The sequence below is a fragment of the Ambystoma mexicanum genome, chromosome 7q, assembly GCF_040938575.1.
Source record: "Ambystoma mexicanum isolate Mex_15411 chromosome 7q, UKY_AmexF1_1, whole genome shotgun sequence".
Taxonomy (NCBI): domain Eukaryota; kingdom Metazoa; phylum Chordata; class Amphibia; order Caudata; family Ambystomatidae; genus Ambystoma; species Ambystoma mexicanum.
In genome coordinates, this window is record NC_090941.1 from 1,016,104,399 (window position 1) to 1,016,110,398 (window position 6,000).

The window sequence follows — 6,000 nt, forward strand, 5'->3', positions numbered from 1 at the left end:
GCCATTTGCTTACTAATGTCTTGTGGAAGTTCTACCCCCTGCCATTTGCTTACTAATGTCTTGTGGAAGTTCTACCCCCTGCCATTTTGATTTGTGGCCTTTGTTCAATCAGACAATGAGGCTCAGCAAAAACTTCTATTTTCCTGACATAAGCATATCTGGAGCCCATAAAGGCATTCTCCACTTGGGGTCCGAGCTTGTTTAAACTAATTTAAGCCCTTTTAGACACCCCAATGCTTTTCTGGAGTGACTGAGTTTGACGGATTTTCTAGCCAGCCCTGATTGGCTGGCTTCCAAAGCCTTTTCTGCTGCCTGGGAGGCGGTTGGTTGGCTAGCTTACCCATCCCAGCTGTGATTATGCTAACCAGTGGGAGACCAGGAACACCCCTCAGGTCAATTCTTAAATTCACATGAAGACTTCTGAAGAGATGGGCTGCTGCTGAAGATCCTGATATGGCCATACTGGTTGTGCCCCTTGTCTTTTACCATCTGCATTGCTGGTTCCCTGTGCCTGTGGATGCAGAGGCTTAAGATCCTGCTATGGCCATACGGGTTGTGCCCCTTGTTTTTTACCCTCTGAATTGCTGGTTCCCTGTGCCTGTGGATGCAGAGGCTTAAGATCCTGCTATGGCCATACGGGTTGTGCCCCTTGTCTTTTACCCTCTGCATTGCTGGTTCCCTGTGCGTGTGGATGCAGAGGCTGAAGATCCTGCTATGGCCATACTTGCCATGCCCCTTGTCTTTTACCCTCTGCTTTGCCGGTTCCCTGTGCCTGTGGTTGCATAGGCTGAAGAACCTGCTATGGCCATACTGGCTGTGCCCCTTGTCTTTTACCCTCTGCTTTGCCGGTGCCCTGTGCCTGTGGATGCAAAGGCTGAAGGTCCTGCTATGGCCATACTGGTTGTGCCCCTTGTCTTTCACCCTCTGCTTTGCCGGTTCCCTGTGCCTGTGGTTGCATAGGCTGAAGAACCTGCTATGGCCATACTGGCTGTGCCCCTTGTCTTTTACCCTCTGCTTTGCCGGTGCCCTGTGCCTGTGGATGCAAAGGCTGAAGGTCCTGCTATGGCCATACTGGTTGTGCCCCTTGTCTTTCACCCTCTGCTTTGCCGGTGCCCTGTGCCTGTGGATGCAAAGGCTGAAGGTCCTGCTATGGCCATACTGGTTGTGCCCCTTGTCTTTCACCCTCTGCTTTGCCGGTTCCCTGTGCCTGTGGTTGCATAGGCTGAAGAACCTGCTATGGCCATACTGGTTGTGCCCCTTGTCTTTCACCCTCTGATTTGCCGGTTCCCTGTGCCTGTGGTTGCATAGGCTGAAGAACCTGCTATGGCCATACTGGTTGTGCCCCTTGTCTTTTACCCTCTGTTTTGCCGGTGCCCTGTGCCTGTGGATGCAGAGGCTGAAGATCCTGCTATGGCCATACTGGTTGTGCCCCTTGTCTTTTACCCTCTGCTTTGTGACCTCTGCCTGTGGATGCAGAGGCTGAAGATCCTGCTATGGCCACACTGGCTGTGCCCCCTGTCTTTTACCCTCTGCATTGCTGGTTCCCTGTGCCCGTGGATGCAGATGCTTAAGATCCTGCTATGGCCATACTGGTTGTGCCCCTTGTCCTTTACCCTCTGCTTTGCTGGTTCCCTGTGCCTGTGGATGCAGAGGCTGAAGATCCTGCTATGGCCATACTGGTTGTGCCCCTTGTCTTTTACCCTCTGCATTGCTGGTTCCCTGTGCTTGTGGATTTCCAGCCAATGCTCTGCCTTTGCTTCTCCTAGCCTTCCTGGCTGGGTTGTTTGGCCATCCTCCCACAACCCTTCCTAGAAGGTAGCTCCAGTTACTCCTGAAAATTCCTTCTGGTGCCTAAAGCTGGAAGCCCTTCTCTGCTGGCCTGTAACTGGATTGGCTTCTCTGCATGTAGTGTCACTTTTATTTTGTCACAGTATCTTACACACCACGGAACCCCCACCACCACAGTGACTGGGCCCGCAGAGGTTAGCGGAAGTTGTGGTGCTTGCCATGTTGAGCGCTTTGTTGTAGGCTCCGGAATACTCTGACTGGGGAGATTTATTTAATATATATATATATAACTCCAGTGACGCGCCATGGATAGCTGTCCCGCTTTCTTGTTCCAGGTATGGGCTCGCTCCCTGAAGGGAAAGCGGGGGTAGAAATAGGGAGGAAAGTTGAGGTGGAGTGGGAGAAGGAAGGGGGCAGGGAGGTTAATCCGCCACTGGCCCTGTGGGACATCTCCCCCTTTTTCCTCCTCCCTCCCGAATAGCATGAACATAATAGGGCTACCTGAGGCTGTGCGTTCAGCAGGAGGGTGTATGTGTGTGGCGCGTGATGGCACACGCCCCAACAAGGCCGTCTCCGTGCTATCCATCCCCTGGCCCCAGACAACATGTGTACAACTCTACGTTTTAGGGAAGCGTGCAATCGCTCTCCTTCCTCTTTTTGAATTGACAGGCCCATTTCAATTCCTTCTAATCGCAATCAGTCGAAAAACATCACACTTCTCACAGGACTGTATATTGCGCCGAGATTTAAGGTACTTTACCTGTATAAAATGCACGGGCATTTCTAGCCTGAAGCGCCTCACTCGAGTCCTTCTGTCTTCGTGGCTCTTACTTGCCAAGGGTCCATTTTTCCAGGAATCATTTCAATGGAGCTCAGCCATCCCAGCGTTAACCAATGCACCGGATAGTGCCTACTACTCACTGGCACATTGCGTCTTTGAGTGTAATGGAGTTGGGCAATAAGTACTCCTCTTATTCAGTTTGTTATGAGCTATACAGATTGCCAATAGTGCTCTACCTGCATCTAAAGTTTAGGAGTTTGTGAAACACTGTTGAATTACCATTTCTTGTGCAATATCTGATTCTTTTTGTTCAAAGCCACACGTTTCTGTCCCCACTGCTGGACCCCTTTTGCAATGGCGCAGACGGCCAAAAAACGGTGCTGTGGAATGTTGCCCAGAGCAATGCCCGTGGTTCAGATTCATTCAAAACCTTCCAGCCATCACTTTTGTAGTTATAGTTTGTCTCACTATGTGAGAGAGGGTATACCCAGACGTGGGTCCCTTGCTCGCTGCGCCATAGGGGACCAAGCTGCACCTCACTGAGGAGGCACAACAAGGCCGAAACATGTCTCAAGTTGCTTATGTTTCCGTGCAGAGGGGACCTGGCCTAGCAGTTCAGGCTGCCTCCCTCTGCGCTGTCTTTCTCCTCGCTGTTTTTCTGTCTGTGTTGTCTCTCTCAATGCACTGTCTATGCTCTGTCTCTATGCGCTGTCTGTCTATTCTGGCTGTTGCTCTCTCTGCACTCTCTCTCTCTCTGTGCTCACTCTCTCTTTCTGAGCTCTATGTGCGTCCTCTCTCTGCATGCTCTCTCTCTGAGCTCTCTGTTTCTCTGTGCTGGCTTTTCTTATGATGCCTCTCTATGCTGTCTCTGTCTGCGTTGTCACTATCTGGTTTCTTACACTCTCACCCTTTCTTGCTCATATTTCCTCTGGCTCATCACCAATGCACCCTCTATCAACAGCCTCCTCCCTTCCTCTATTCACCTTATTAATCTATTGCACACCTGCACCCCCCATCACATCCTCCTTTGACACTTTGAATTCTCATCCTTGCACCCGGGTGCCTATAAATGCAAAATGCAAAGGACAGGAAACGCCAGAACTATTGGCATTGCCAATGCTTGTTTACTTACCTGTTGATGACTATTATGGTCTGCCTGAGTTGTTGAGCTCAAGGTGGCATTAAAAAGTGTGGTCCTACCTGGGAAGCACTGGAGCACTGTACAAAGGTGGCATACACAGAGGATTACATGCAGGGTACAGGGTTAGCAGAGGAGCTGGGATAGGTAAGAGGTGCAGGAAACAGAGGAACTCAAAAGTGAGAGATATTGTATTGAGTGGATCGATCAGCGTTTTGGGAGATGTCCTTTGAAGAGAAGGATCGTCAGGACCTTTATGAAGTAGAGGATGGAGTTGGTCAGTCTTATATAACTTGTTCCAGAAACAGGGTGTGTAGCATGGAGTGGCTTGGCTCCTGTTTTTTCCTGCTCTCAGGTGCTTTTCAGCTAGCCTGTTCATGTCATGGCTTCTAGCGGTGTGCTGGCCCTAGAGATGGCGAGGTTCTAGGCCAGGTAGAGCGGTGTGACGGATTGCCACCTGGCAAGAGAGTAGAAGCCCTGGCTGTTTTTATTTTTATGAAATAATTAAGTGATTCGGGTAACCCATCTCAGAAACAGTGTGTGCTATTCAGACTCCCCGCCCCTTTCATTAAGCTCCATACCTAAAGCATAGTGTACACATGTGTCCTGCTGCTTCAGTCTACTGACATTTGCAGCACCTGCCCTTCAGTGGCACAGGGGAGGTTCAAAAGTCACATGCACCTTCTGACAGCTGGTGGGAGAACATGTCCCTCCAAACAGAGGCTGAATTTAACATCTGAATCTATGATCCAAAATATCTTATTTGAGGTCTTACCAGTCTGATGGCAGGGTACGCTGTAAGAACGAGACATACCTGGTTTTGTTTGTATGTTTGTTTGTTTCATTATTTGTAATGCGCGATCATACCCTAAGGTAACAGTGCGCAGCAGTTACATGTATATGTGAAACTTGGTTACAACAGCAAAAATATATACCTACACAAAGTAAAGTAATAGCAATCTTAGTAGGAATCTTATATACATATATACAGATAAGCACCTGATGGTGTAGAGTGTACAAAAGGATAGAATTCGGAGGACTTAGCACCTGGATGTGTTTTGGCATGGGGACTGATAATGCACACTGTTATCAAAGCCACATCAAATCGGTATCATACACATGACAATCCCGTGAGCTCAGGTCAGCTATGGAAAGGCTATGTGGATTGATGGCCAGCCTGCCTGTCTCCACTTCAGCAAGGAATACAGTCTCCCTTGATTCTCTGGGAGAATGGTTAACACCTCCCCTGAATCACAAGAGCTCTCACCAGACGCTCTTCTGTGAACCATGCTTCAAAGAGGAACACCATAACAAAGGCCAGCCTCACACTAGTGTCGTACACACCAAAGGCCCTTTTTAGCTCCAGGCTTGGGAAGGGGCGGGTGTTAGGGTAGCAGAGGGAAACTGATGAGGGTTTCACCATCTTGTTTTTCTTTGTAGGTCTTTCTTTCCTTTCCTCTTCACTTTCTGCAGACTAAAAGCACTCTGGGTATGATGCAAGAAGGCAAAGGTCACTTGTCTCAGCAACGGGAATTGGACCACTTTCAGCAGGCTTGCTGCTGTCCAATTCCCTGTGCTCTTTTACCTTTATAAGGAAGGTGTCAACCACTCCTTCTTTGATTCATTTTGGACTTATATCAAGACAAGAAGGATCCATTGCACTTCTATATGGCGTGCAGTCTATTGTAAAGTCCTCCAGTAATGAGGTGAATATAGAGTGTTTCCAAGGCAGAGGCGAGCCCTGCCCCTTAAACATCCCATGGAAACATTGGGGGTGAACTGCTGTCTGGACCAGGGACTGCACTCTGCCATCTACACTGTTGGTGAAGGGCCCATTCACATGCTATAGTCAATCTCCCTGGACTGGGAGTGAGGAGAAAAAGGAATTGCCATGTCCCTGAAACCCAGGAGTAGGATTCACAGCACCCAGTGACTCCCATTGCAGCTCGACTCTTGTATTTAACCCATTCAACCCATCCTTGTGCTGACACAACTGTGTTTGAAGCCTTCAAACCACACAGGAACCAGCATGCTGCTTTTGGCACTCTTAGCTAAGGAAGTCTTTGAACGCCTGTGTCTTCGAACAGCACCTCGAACCACCAGGCTTTATGTATCGACTCAACCTAGACCTTGACTCAAACCACTGGAAGAATTGTGTCACTCGCTGACTCGCCCCAGTGGTACCCATCGCCTCGAGAAAACTGCATCTTCATACCAACTCTGGTGGACCCTTCCAACTGCACCATTGTGACACGGCATCAAACTGCACAGAGCTTCACCCCCAACCCAACTC